Here is a 14,164-nt window from a genome sequence, read left to right on the forward strand (position 1 = left end):
AAGGACTGGTTACAGATCTGGCGAAGGGCAGGAAATAATTCTACCTCATACTCCTTCCAGATCTTTTACGGGACCGGGTCCATAGGTGAGCCGGAGGAGATGTTCCACGCCAGCCTCCTGAAGTCCTCCTCCCCTAAAGGAGGAAACTCCGATAGTTGCACCCCGGTGCTAATTCACAGTGATGTCAGAGTAGTTTCATCATAAACAGCAGGGGGAAAAAAACAATCAATTAGAAAAAACCCAAATCACTAATTCTTGCAAATATAATACAAAATCAACACAAATAACACATCCAACACTATTTCCAATCTTCAAATCTTACCTTTACTTCCTAATTTCTGTTCACATTTTCCCAATATGCCAAATAATGTATCAACAATTTTGCTTTGAATCCATCCAGTATGAATTGCTTAAAGTATCTGTACACCTTCCCACAAGGCTGAATGGTGTATCTAAAATATTTGTTTCAGAAATATCAAGTATGAGTTGGGTAATTCATAAGGCAATCTTGGTTTCATTTCCAAGTGTGTATCGTTGCAGTGATTCCAACCATTATTACACTTTAAATAAACTGTATATTGTCCACTTGTAGTAGTACTACCAGTATGGAAAACAGTAGCAACTGTTGCAAAAGTTCTTCCAGAAATAGATACTTGACTAGCAACAACATTTTTTATTTTGGTTTCCACTTTTCTTCCATTTGGTCTACCGCGTTGCAGCATTATAATCAAATATTTTCCATATCTTTGTAGGCATAATGTAGATAGCATTGTTGATTTACAACCAGAACATATCGTCTCGTGATCAGCTTCTTTTACTAATTTGGAAAATTGTACAGATTTGCAGTCAGGTATTGTTAAATATAAAAATCGTTCTCTGTTAACTATAGTACTTGAAGTTAATGAACACTGTTCACATTTATGTTCCCATCATTTGTAACTGAGTCCAAATAAATTCTCAATCTGTATTCCTTACATAACCATCAAAAATTCTTGTGCATCTTGCTGAATATTAGCACTGAACGTTAAAGATCCAGTACATGTATCCAACAGTTGGCAAATATCAGAAGCAGAATGGATCTTACTTCTATCAGTTCTCAATTCTTGAAATAAAGTAGAAAGTGCTGAACATAATCTTTTTTCCTGGCTTTCCATAATTTCACCATAAACATCTTCAAGATAAAATATAACGTTTAGAATAACATTACCATAACAGTTGACACCAGAAGCATTTTCTAATTGGTATTCGACAACATCATCACTTGCTTGTATTTTACATTTTTTCTTTTCTCTTGATTTTTTTCTGCTTTTCAACCACACTTGATTCTTCAACATGTTTCTGTTTTGAACACACAACACGTTTCTCATACATAGGATATTCACCTAAACTTGGAGCATAAAGCCTTCTCACTGATTATATTCTCTTACACAATTAACACTAACCTTATTCTTATCAAAATCAATTAAATACATACTAGACAACGTTCTAACTCGAGATAATGCGACATATACCATTCCCTCTTTAAACACAGTTCCTCCTACATTTACCAAAGCATTCTCTACACTTAAACCTTGAGATTTATGAATATTTATTGCATATGCTAAACAGAAGGGAAACTGTTTTCTATGAACACACAAGTCTTTTACAAGCACAAAATGTGCAGTAGATTGGGCAATCTGTCTTACCTCTGTAATCTGATCAAATTTAACTTTCAAGAATTCAATTCCATTCTATTTTGATATTTCACAAAATCAACAATTGTCCCCATTGCTCCATTCACTAAACCTTCTTCTACATTCAGATTATGCTTCAAAATGATCAGACACTTTAAATATACATCTAAACAAAATTCTAAGCCAGCAGTTTTTGATACAGATTTTTCCAAAGAATCCAATCTGTAGTTTTTCTGAAAGAAGAATTGTTATTCCTTGAAGCTCGATTTTATCAATAGCTTCAATGTGAACTATTTCTTGATTTTCCAATTTCATAAGCTCTCTCTTAAATGTATAACACTCTTTCACTGTAGACATTAAGCAAACTATAAACTTTCTCTTTCATTTTCTTGTACATTACTTCTGCTGATGTGTTTACATTTGTAAACAAGTTCTTTAGTAGACGACTTTGAAAAGCCCGTTTACCATGTTTGCTTAGAACACCAATTCTTACATCTTCAAGAATATTTGCATAATCTTCATCTCTTGCTTGTCGCATATTCTGAGTGAATTCTTTATATTCAAAATGTAACCACAGATTCACATTTCCAATACTTCCCAAAGATTTCTTAGTGTCTTCATGTAGAAGAGTTTTAAACACTGGTTCTCCTTTTACAGGGGTTAGTTGTAGCAGATCTCCAAATACAATTAAATGTTTTCCTCCAAAGAGAACATCGTAAACTGTCTTTAATACCTGTTGCATTCTTAAGTTTACAAAAGCAAGCATTACGTTTGAGACCATGCTCACCTCATCAATAATTGAAAGTTTCATTTTCTTCAGCACTCTTGACACTTCATAAGAAGCTTCTCCAGACAACTTCTGATATTCTAATTTATTATCATGCTCAACTGGTAACATCAATAATCTATGCAATGTAACTCCTTTAACATTGTGTGCAGCTAATCCAGTTGGAGCTGTTACCACACGACATAAATGTAAACCAGTAGTTTTTTGAAGATAACTGGTCAAAACTTTAATTAAAAAACTTTTACCTGTCCCAGCTTGGCCACTGATGTACATCAGAAGAGGTTTAAAAGATGAACACACACATTCTTTTTTTCATGCAACAATCCATGTTCCATCCATTCTCTCACTTGTACATATATTTCTTTCTGTTCAACATTTACTTGTTCTTCTAAGTTTTCCAATGTAATATTCACCTCGTGTGCTTCTTGCATTGCAATTTTGACTTCATGCATAGCAATCGCTGCTTCATTTTCCAGTATTTGTTGTCCAAGAGGATCATGACTACATATACCACTACCTTGACTATCTTGAGAACTTTCATTAGCTATCTCAGCTGTAGTAGTCTTTCCTGTTCAACTTCATCATTCAACATTTTTAAATATATAGGGAAAATTGTACATGCAAGGCTATCTTTACATGCATTAAAAGAATCTTCGTAGCACTCTAAGTCTCCAAGTAATTCACTTTCGCTGCACCATGGTTTAAACAGTTGCAGAAGTGCTAAATAGTCAAATTATCGCTTATCAGGAGTTTCACAACCTTGGGGCATATTATCAAGACAGGCGATAAAATTATCACCGCTATAGCGGCAGAAAACTACTGCTAAAACGGCGATAATGGGCTTGATATAATGCTCTATGGAATTCCAATTGAATCCCATGTTAGATGTCCTTCACATCTAACATGGGCTTCAATTGGAATTCCATAGAGCATAATATGAAGCCCATTATAGCCATTTTAGGGGCAGTTTTCGTCCACCTTCTCCAGTAGGAAACAGCTTAGGAAAACATTGAGCTTCCAAGCTTTTCTCCCATACACTCATTGGAGTTTCCTGTGCTTTTGTCATTTGAAATAACTCACTGCTGCTTCATATTACTTCTTTTGAATGCAAAGGATATATTGTGTAATGTTCAAAAATCTCTTCAGTCCACTTTCTCTATTTGACGACTTGGAATTTCAGATTCATCTTCTAAACTTATTACCTGTACATTCACATTTACAGTTTTATAATAAATATTGTTATCTATGAGATATAAGGTAGCCTTTTCAACTTTATTAACAACCACAAATTCTTGCCATATTTTCCGACTCTTTGTTGGTACACCATTTACTAGAATGACTACTGCCTCATTTTCCTCTTTCTCTCCAGCAATAGTTTCAATATTTTTCTTAAAATCCAAAGGTAAATACACCACTCTTCCTTTCAGCCCTCTTTGCAAGTCTGTTGGTGGCAGTTTACCTGTTTTAGGCTCCATCCGAATTATAGTTTGAAAAGGATGAACAGATTGAATTAGAACCGACTCATATGAATTCAATTCTGCCAGTTCCTCCAGAACAGCTACTAATTCTAATTTATTATGCACTGCTCTAGCACGCATTTTGTTCTCTTCTAATTTGTCGTAACAATATTTACATATACGTTGATCACTGCCTAACTCAAATCGACTTTCCACCAACAAGTAAGTTGCAAATTCTTCCCACTTACCATTGTTCTCCTTTTCAAATACAAATCAACATTCCTAGTTTGACTTTTATAATGAGTACGTCAACAACAAACACAAACATAGTTTGGTATTTCAGAGCACACTACATTAAACTTTCCAATTTCTTCTTCAAACCGATCAGTGCTAATCTTTTTCCCTTCTACTCCAACATCTGTAATTGTCAAACTTTCACTTTCTATGGACCGCTCTTCTGAACCAAAATACAGCATTTCAATATGATCATACTTTTTTTGAACTTCTGATAAAGAACCATGTATAAGACATGTATTCAATTTACTTAGACATAATGCAGGACTTATTACATAGTACAGTTTCCTTACAAATTTACGCATTTCTGAATGGTATACTGCTAACATACTCAAGTGATGAAAAACACTTTTACACACTTTTCTTGAAAGACAAGCCAGAGAATGTCCATGCTTCCCAGTATATTTTCTTACATTACATGGATCTAGAACTTGTAACAACTTAATCTTCTGTTTAATACTTTTTTGTGTATATTTACTTAGCAAATTTCGCATTATAACAATAGATTCCTGTCGAATACTACAAATACTGCTACAACCCCACTTATACACAGGAGCTTGTTGACGTTTCCCTTGCACTTCTTCAGCTATTAACTCTTCTGCACTTTTACCAACCATCTCCTCTTTTGTAAGGGGACAACCATCTTGAACTTCGTAGCAACGACCTCCAGTATCAACTGCAAATGGTAAACTATTTTCCTGGAAGTGACTTTCCTCATTAAAAAAAGGCTCACTAGTAGAAGTATGTTTCCAATGTCCACTAAAGATTTTGCAAAAGTTGGGTCTGTTCACAAGTCTTTTCTTCTACTTTTCTCTTTCAAAACTTTCATTATTTTATCCAACACTTTGTTCTTCTTCAAAATCACAATGAATAACTTCTGTTTTAAATTGACATCAGTATCAACTATATTTTCAATACGCTGCCTCTGTTTGAATTGCATCACTTTATTTTCATATTTGCAGCATGTTTTCATTAAATTCTGAATCAAGCTAGTTCGAAAAAGTCTCTGACGAACTTCTTGAAATTGTTTTTGTCTCTGGGTAACACATACTGTTTCTTTATCAAGTTTTCATTTCCTGGAATTTGAAATTGAAGTCTGCTTCTCCTTACTTGAAAAAATCTTCTTTTTGCTTTGTGTGATGTTATTTTCATTAAATGTTCGTCGTATTTTTTTCAGAAATTGTCTAATGTTTTTACCAGAAGAAAATGTTTGTGTAGTGCTCTCATTTTTTTCTAATTGAAAATCTTTCCTTTTGTTCAAATATATATATTTTTTCTCTTTCCTTTTTTTCAGTTCTTGTAGGCATTTTCAAATTTTAATCCAAACAAAATAATTTTCTGAAAAAGAAAAAATAGATGTAATTATTTTTTACATCTCTTCAATATGTTAAAGTAATAACATACAATTACATAAGTTCTACCTACGGCTTCCAGAGGCAGTGCTGCAAAGTGATGGAGCAGGGCAGGGAGCAGTACGATGATGTGTAGTGCCATTCAACACACAGGAAATATTTATTTATTTATTTACATACACGTTTACAATTTATATGTAACTGCACTACCTTGTACTTTTCACCTCTACGCCGCACCCCACTACCCCCACAGCACTCCCCCTGCAACCCACCACAAACAACTTTGTAGATAGTATTTTTAAAAATTGTAATCTATGTACTTAAGATGATATTATCAACCAAACGTCACACACAAAGATTACCATTATTAGCCTAACAATTTTATCTATAACTTCGCCAACATACAGTGCACCCAAAGCTTTAAGTCGGTGGGGGTCAGTGGGGGTCTGAGCACCGGCAGTTTATTTTTGGGGGCCTCGAAACGGGTCTCTATCGGGCTCTATTTTCGGGCCTCGCAAAGGTAGTTTGTTGTTTATTTTTTGTTATTGGACTGCAGTGAGACTGTAAGAGAATGCACATTTCTCACTACTGTGAAGTAGTGACATCATGCCAGGTGAGTCGCGTTGTACGAGAAGGGAAGTCCTTTAAAGAGAGCCATTTTCTCACAGGATGTCCCTTCTCTTTTCGCAGCGCAGGAGCAACATCATCGTGGAGTGATTAGCAGAGAGATCCCGAGGCGTGCAACACCCATTGACCGGACTCCCTGAGACAGCTTCCCGGGCGCACACACAGAGCCGCAACCGACTACTTCACAGGTCTTCAAAAGACCATTTGCTTATAAATGAGGCTCTGTTCTTTTTCACCCCTTTTCAGAGCCCCTACATCCCCACTCTGCCTATTGCTGAAAGAATTAGCCTCCCCCAAAATTTTGCTCTGGTTGCTCCTTTGCAGACGACCACAGGCAGCCAACTCCAGCACGACCCTGTTCTGACCTTTCACCATGTCTTGTTTTAGTGCTACGAAAACACACGCTTTGCCTGGCTCACTTAGTTCTCACACCCCCTCTTTAATATGAAGATAGTAGCTTTGGAATTACCTTTAAATCCCTATACTATGCTTGACATGGAAATATAGAAGTGCATGTTTTCACCACCCCAAATTAGCTGTCTGGTATACTCTCTCAAATGTAAGAACTACAGATATTCAGTATCTGTTAGTCACGGCCAGTTTAAATCAGTGTTCTTATATAGAAATGGACAAAACGTTATGTTTCTAAATTAACATATTACACTGAAAAGCTGCTTTACATTTCTTTTGCTGGATCAACCTTTGTTTAAAACACCACCAGAGAACGGTGGTGAACTATGGTCCACAAAGAGCAACTCAAAGCTTTAGTGTTCTTTATCAGAAACATCTGCCTGTCAATGCTTATCGCCAGCCTTCCCTGCCCCTTAAGAGGCTGGGTGGATGAGTATAGTACGCGGTATTTAGGATCCGGCGGAGGGTGCATGGAAATAAGATAGTTGAATAAATGGCGAGTGGATGGATGGCCAGATGGATGAATGGATAGCTAGATGGATGGATGTATGGATGGATGCAACAATGAATGGATGCATGGACCAGAACTTAGGATAGACGGGTGGGCTGATGGATGCTTAGAATTGGTTCTGGGACAGATGTATGTATGGATATAACAGTGTATGGCTGGATGGATGGCACAGTGCTTACCATAGGCGAGTAGGCTGATAAATGCTTAGCATAAGTGCAGGGACAGATGTATGTATGTAGGAATGTATGGATGAATTGAAAGATGCTTGGATGGCACAGTGCTTAGGATGGATGGATGCAGGGCTTTAAGTGGTCCGCATCTGAGCACGGCAGTTATTTTCAGGGGGCCTCGAAGCGGGTCTCTATCGGGCTCTATTTTTGGCCCTCGCAAAGGTAGTCAGTTTTTTTTTTATTGGACTGCAGTGAGAGCATGCACATCGATGTGTGCATGCTCATTTTACTCACTACTGAGAATTGGAGACATCATGCTGGGTGAGCCGCGTTGTAGGAGGAAGGGTAATCCTTCAAAGAGTGAGATTTCCTAAGGTAGGATAATTGGAGGGGATTTTCTTGAGCACACAATGCTAGTTATCTTGATTTAGACCACGCCCCTACTTGGATAGCCCACACCCCTTTAAGAGGTTTGCCCCTCGCCTTTTACAGCACCCCCCATTTTTTTCGCAAGTAAAGCCCTGACTACACCATAGTAACAATGAATTTGGTCATAGCTTCCATTTAAATCTACAATGGCACCAAGTTTCATAATTTGCCATCAATGCTGGAGGCCTTCTACCACAGTGCAAGAGTGTCTATCAGCACGAAGATTTGTTATCCACAGAAATGTTGTGTGATTTGCGTAGCTGTCTGCTGGAACACTCATCACCAAAAGGTATTAAAACATGCAAATTTCAGAGTAAAACATATACCATACCATAAAGCGGTTCATAAATGGGCCCAATGCCACTACACCACCCTCATCCCCATCCTTGCTTAACCTTATGAAATAAAAGAAAAAGAGCCCCAGCAAACCTGGTAGAGCCACTATAGCAATACAGAGACTTAATTTCAACAAGTGTCTGCCGAAACGCTCAGCAACAAAAGATATTAAAACATGCAAATTTCCTGATCAATCATATACCATTCCATAGAGTGCTTTATAAACAGACCCAGTGGCACTACATCACCTAAACTAGCTACACATCTACACATTACAAATGTCTGTGTTATAATCAGCAACATACCCACCTCCCCCACCCCACCCCTGCCCTTGCTTAACCTTATGAAATCAAACAACGAGCCCCAGCACTCCAGTTAGCGCCACTGTGGCCATACATACACTTAATTTCAACAGGTGTCTGCTGGAACGCTCATCCGCAAAAGGTATTAAACCCTGCAATTTTGCAAGTAAAACATACACCATACCTAAGGCGGTTTATAAATAGTCCCATTGCCACTAAAGCCCTCCACACCCACCCTTGCTTAACTTTACACAATAAAAGAAATTGCCCCGGCAAACCTGGAAGTGCCACTATAGCCATACAGAGGCTTATTTTCAACAGATGTCTCCCGAAACGTTCATCAGCAAAACGTATTAAAACATGCAAATTTGCGGGTATAAATGGTCCCAGTGGTACTACATCACCTTTACTAGCTCGATATCTGCAAGTTCCTAAAGTCTGTGTTTTAATCACCAACATACCAACCTCCCCCACCCCCGCCTTTGTTTAACCGTACAAAATCAAACAGAAACCCCACCATTCCTAGTAGCGCCACTATACCCGTACATGGGGTTAATTTTTACAGGTGTCTTCTGGAACGCTTATCAGCAAAAAGTATTCAAACATGCAAATTGGCGGGTAAAACATAAACCATCCTATAGACCAATTTATAAATGGGCCCAGTGGCACTACACCACCTTTACTAGCTAGACATTTGTATGTTACTAAAGTCGTTTAAACACACTGTAGAGTGTATAGCAGGGGATGGGGAGAGTAAACAAAGTTGTAATTCCCAAACTTTTGATATACCGTCCTTTTACTATATGTATATTAAGGACATTGAATGGAATGAAAAAAATAACGAGTGTGTCAAAAGGGATAGTGAAGCTGAGCACCGGTAAAACCCAGACCAAACACCTACGTATATTCAGAACAGGGACACAGCCTGACAATTAGTATCACTTATAATCACATGTAGTTGACTAATGTCAAGAAAGTCATACAGAAAATGTACTGAACATTTTCGTTTCTTTTTTATCACTCACACAGTCATAAAACATCTCTTCTAAACAAACACTCTCCAACCACTTCTATTTCATAAGAACAGACAATCATTAATACATTCACTACCATATATTTTAGTATATCTACCTTTTTATTATTCACTAGTCAGAAGCTACTAAAACTATTAACTATACCCAAATGCAAACCAGAAACCATGTTCATATTATATCTCAACCTATGATCAAATGATTCAAACTATGTGTACATATAAAAGGAAAATATCACTTTTACTATCTCCATCTCCTCTCCATGTAATCTCCAAACACTGTAGACGGCCTCACAGTACAACAACCTACTTCAACTTATATTCAAATGTACCTCTCAGTGTCAAAAATGAGACCACAACCTGTCCACATAACATTTCTGGGTTTGTATTTATCGCTTTTAACTGAGGAACACATACATCTCCTACCCCCCTTCCCCACTATTTCCACAAAAAGTATAATTTGCAACGTGGAACATTTTGTTTATCTCGCATGAATACATTAGCAAGCCCAAATTAACGCTATACCTAATTTTCAAAACCATACAGTCCTTTAAAGATGACAAACTACACTTCTTCTTTGTGAAAGATTCCTAAACAAATATAAAGTACTCATTTAACAACAGGTCAAACTTTATGCATATTTTATAACCATTATGAAACTCCACTTGTTACTAAATGTATATTAATTTAAAATAAAAAATATTTTCAAACTTAAAAATATCAGCTCAAATACTTAATCACTACTACAGAACACATAGCACACCTTGTTCGTTTGTACCTCATCTTCGTAGTTGGTATGCAGATTGCAAATGTCACAAGCACATACAATTCTTTCTTTGTGACACAGTACATGTAATGCACCGCTGTCATCAAGAATGGAACCAGTAATGGCACAAATTCTCTGTGGCGCCACATATAAATACATGTAAAGAACAAATCAGAATACTTAACTCCTTCAACAACATTCCAAACTTATCTCCATTTGTTATTTTTGAATTTTCCATATAAAAAGCTTATTCATATTCTGCGCCACATACAGGTCAGGAGTTCAACCTATTTTATCACCACACTTACTGGAACATTCTACGACACCTGCAGGTTAAAAATTTTTTTACCGCATATTGTCGAACATTTACCAGCACCTGCGGGTTAAATGTTCACCATTGTTTTAAGTAACATATGTACCTTCCAAATGCAAGTAGCACGTGTGGTTGAGCTGAGCATATTTTATCCTATCGTATGTACTCCACGTTTAGACTGCTCTTTATTAACCAATGACAAACATGCTTTTTCATGAAACCAATATGCACCCTAGTTTTTTGGTACCCAATGCTTCTTATCTTTCAATCAATAATCGTTTTCTGTGGGGGAAAAAAGATTTTTTCCCATCTTTAAACATGTCTCTTACTCTACGAAGGAAATGCATGAGCTACAAACATCTTTCCATATCTTCCAGCCACACCTTCAAAATGCAAATGTGGATCGTAGGGCATAGATATGTTTTCTGGGGCAAGAGGTATGCAGAACAGAGACGTATTGACTTAGACCTAGGTTTACAAAATGTGGACATTAAATGGTTTGGACAGAAAGGATTGAAGTGGCACCAATTGCTGCCTTTGGTTAAAACCTGTTTCCATCTCCAACACCCTGACCTCATGATTGTGCACTGTGGTGAAAACGACCTAGGCACATTGACTGGGGTAGGTTTGGAAATGCTTATGAAGGACACCTTTGGACAATTGATGTTACTTTTGCCTCAAACTGTCTTTTTATATTCCAATATATGCCAAATACAGAAGTGGAAATGGTCCAAACAATTTTGTCCTCAGATTGAAAAATCTCGGAAGAAAGTCAACTAAGCTGTGTGTGCATACCTCAGAGACCACAAAAATGGGCTCCAATTACAACAACAACATACGTTTTGATATGGCGGATATGTACAGAAGTGATGGAGTACACTTCACAGATCAGGGAAACCGAGTTTTCCTGAATAACTTGAAGCTGTGCATCTGCACTTATATGTAGCTCCAGCTAATGAACACAATGGCTCTTTTTAGAGCCACCCTATAACTTACAACTTAGGCCCACTATTTTAGGGCCAGATAAAGGCAACTCCCTTACCCTTGTCAAAATGTATTCTCCACACAGCTGTGGTGCAGTGGCCAGACCACCTCACTTTGCAGCACAGACCTCTGGCTTTGACACCCGGCTCTACTCACCCATAAGGGTGAGTAGTTTGCACTTCACAATTACCATATTGATTTACCTTCGCACTCCCTATACAACACCACCTAAGCACCAAATACAAGTTGAACACATGTGGTACAGCACCCAGAGCACACACAGCATAGCACACACAGTTTAGGCTCACGGTTTCATCCCTGAGTCCAGCAGGAGCTCAATTTAACAGCATGACACTCTACGCAATACCTCACTTAATTTCCGTACCCCACAATTTCAGACCGGTAGGGGTCAGTAGTTCAACGGCTTTACCCCAAGTCTGTCAGCAGCTCAGCTTACGCCCCCAGCGCCATCAGACCCGTAGGAGTGAGTAGGTAGCACTTCACAAATACTGACTTAGTTTGATATGTGCAAATATACCTTCGCACTCCCTCTATAACACCCCCTAAGCACCATACATACACAAGCTACAATGTTCGAAACAAAAGTTCATCCAAGTAGCTATAACTACATGCTCACACTACTTGGACAGGTATGGCACAGCGCCTAGAGCACATGACTTCACAGCATAGCACACACAGTTTAGGCTCACGCTTTCATCCCGAGTCCGGCAGCAGCTCAGCTTAGCACTGTGAGACTCTACATAATACCTCACAAATTTTCCGTACCCCAGGACTTTCAGACCAGAACAGGTCAGTAGTTTGTACTAGTAGGTATAAACACATGCTGACATTACTTCCACAAGTGTAGTGCAGCAGCCACAACACATGACTTCACAGCATAAGACACACAATTTGAGCTCACGCTTTAATCCCCGAGTCCCGCACCAACTTACCTTAGCAGCAACAGACTCTAGCAAATACCTCACTTAATTTCCGTAACCCACCACTTTCACACCTGTAGGGGTGAATACTTCGCTTTGCACCCCCTCCTTAGCATTCCCTAAACACCCCACAGAGGTTACAGTGCTCCTACCCTTCTATTTTCCGCTTTTTCGCCCTTTTTTCACCTTACTCGCTTCAACAGAATCACAAAATGGCGGCCAAACTTCCTAGTTGCAACTGCTCGCACCGCTCGCAGCCAATAAGCAGCAAGCTCATGCTTGTAACACCTCAGCCAATCAGATGGCAGAATCCCCACATATCGTATATTCTAAATTTCAATATTTCTCAAAAATTACTGAACGGATTTATACCAAATAAACACAAGCGTGCTTTCTAGACCAAGACCATTCTCCCTGCAAATTGCACAAAACAAAATAATAATTTAATTCAAACTGGAAATATTACTTTTTTTGTTTTAATTTTTTATTGTGATATATTTATATTATTTTCAAAAAAAAATTTGTATTCACATTTTTTTCGGAGTTGCGCACTCAAAGCGTACACATCACGGTGGGTGCGCTGATTCTAGCCGCCATGTTAGAAAAGTTGTAAAGGATCCACGTATGGTGTGCGACGGCTGCGTGTCTTTCTCAGTTACATCATATACATTTCATAATAAGTGATGTGCGCGATTGGTATGGACCAGTCTGTGACTCCTGCTCCTGCGCATTCACAACACATGTGCATTACGGTACGAGACACTTGCGCTGTGGCGGGTCCCACCTGACGTCATATACGTCCTGGGGCGCGCTGGGTGCGCGACTCCCGCAAAAAAAAATGATGTTCCAAAATGATATGTATGTGTCTTTATTATACATATTAGGGCAAGAAATTAGCTAAGATAGTCATAAAAAAATATTTGTACTTATAATAAAGGAATATTATTTTTAAATATATTTACGCGAAGTTGGGTGCGTGCATCGTGAGCTGCTGTGGAGCCAGAGAAACCAGGTCAGGAGAGCTGTTGTGGAGCCAGAGAACCAGGTCAGCAGAGTTGCTCTAGAACCTAAGAAGCAGGTCAACAGAGCTGCACTAGAACCAGAGACCCAGGTCAGCAGAGCTGCTCTAGAGCCAGAGACCCAGGTCAGCAGAGCTGCTCTAGAGGCCGAGAACCAGGTCAGCAGAGCTGCTGTAGAGCCAGAGAAACCAGGTCAGCAGAGCTGCTTTCGAGGGAAAGAACCAGGTCAGCAGAACTGCTTTAGAACTAGAGAACCAGGTCAACAGAGCTGCTCTAGAGCCAGAGAACCAGGTCAGCGGAGCTGCTTTAGAGCCATAGAACCAGGTCAGCAGAGCTGCTCTAGAGGCAGAAAACCAGGTCAGCAGAACTGCTTTAGAGCCTGAGAACCAGGTCAGCAGAGCTCTTTAGAGGGAGAGAACCAGGTCAGCAGAGCTGATTTAGAGCCAAAGAACTAGGTCAGCAGAGCTGCTCTAGAGCCGGAGACCCAGATCAGCAGAGCTGCTTTAGAGCCATAGAACCAGGTCAGCAGAGCTGCTTTAGAGCCAGAGAACCAGGTCAGCAGAGCTGCTCCAGAGGCAGAGAAACAAGTCAGCAGAGCTGCTTTAGAGAGAGAGAACCAGGTCAGCAGAGCTGCTTTAGAGCCAGAGAACCAGGTCAGCAGAGCTGCTCTAGAGCCAGAGAAACCAGGTCAGCAGAGCTGCTCTAGAGCCAGAGAACCAGGTCAGCAGTGCTGTTTTAGAGCCATGGAACCAGATCAGCAAA

General features: G+C 39.0%; 1 protein-coding gene across 1 annotated transcript in view; it reads left to right on the forward strand.

The window, feature by feature from the left end:
• The window catches only part of CBLN4 (cerebellin 4 precursor), a 434,996-nt gene that overhangs the window by 231,290 nt on the left and 189,542 nt on the right, over positions 1-14,164 (forward strand). The window lies entirely within an intron of this gene.

This window comes from Lissotriton helveticus, chromosome 7, assembly GCF_964261635.1.
Source record: "Lissotriton helveticus chromosome 7, aLisHel1.1, whole genome shotgun sequence".
Classification (NCBI taxonomy): Eukaryota; Metazoa; Chordata; class Amphibia; order Caudata; family Salamandridae; genus Lissotriton; species Lissotriton helveticus.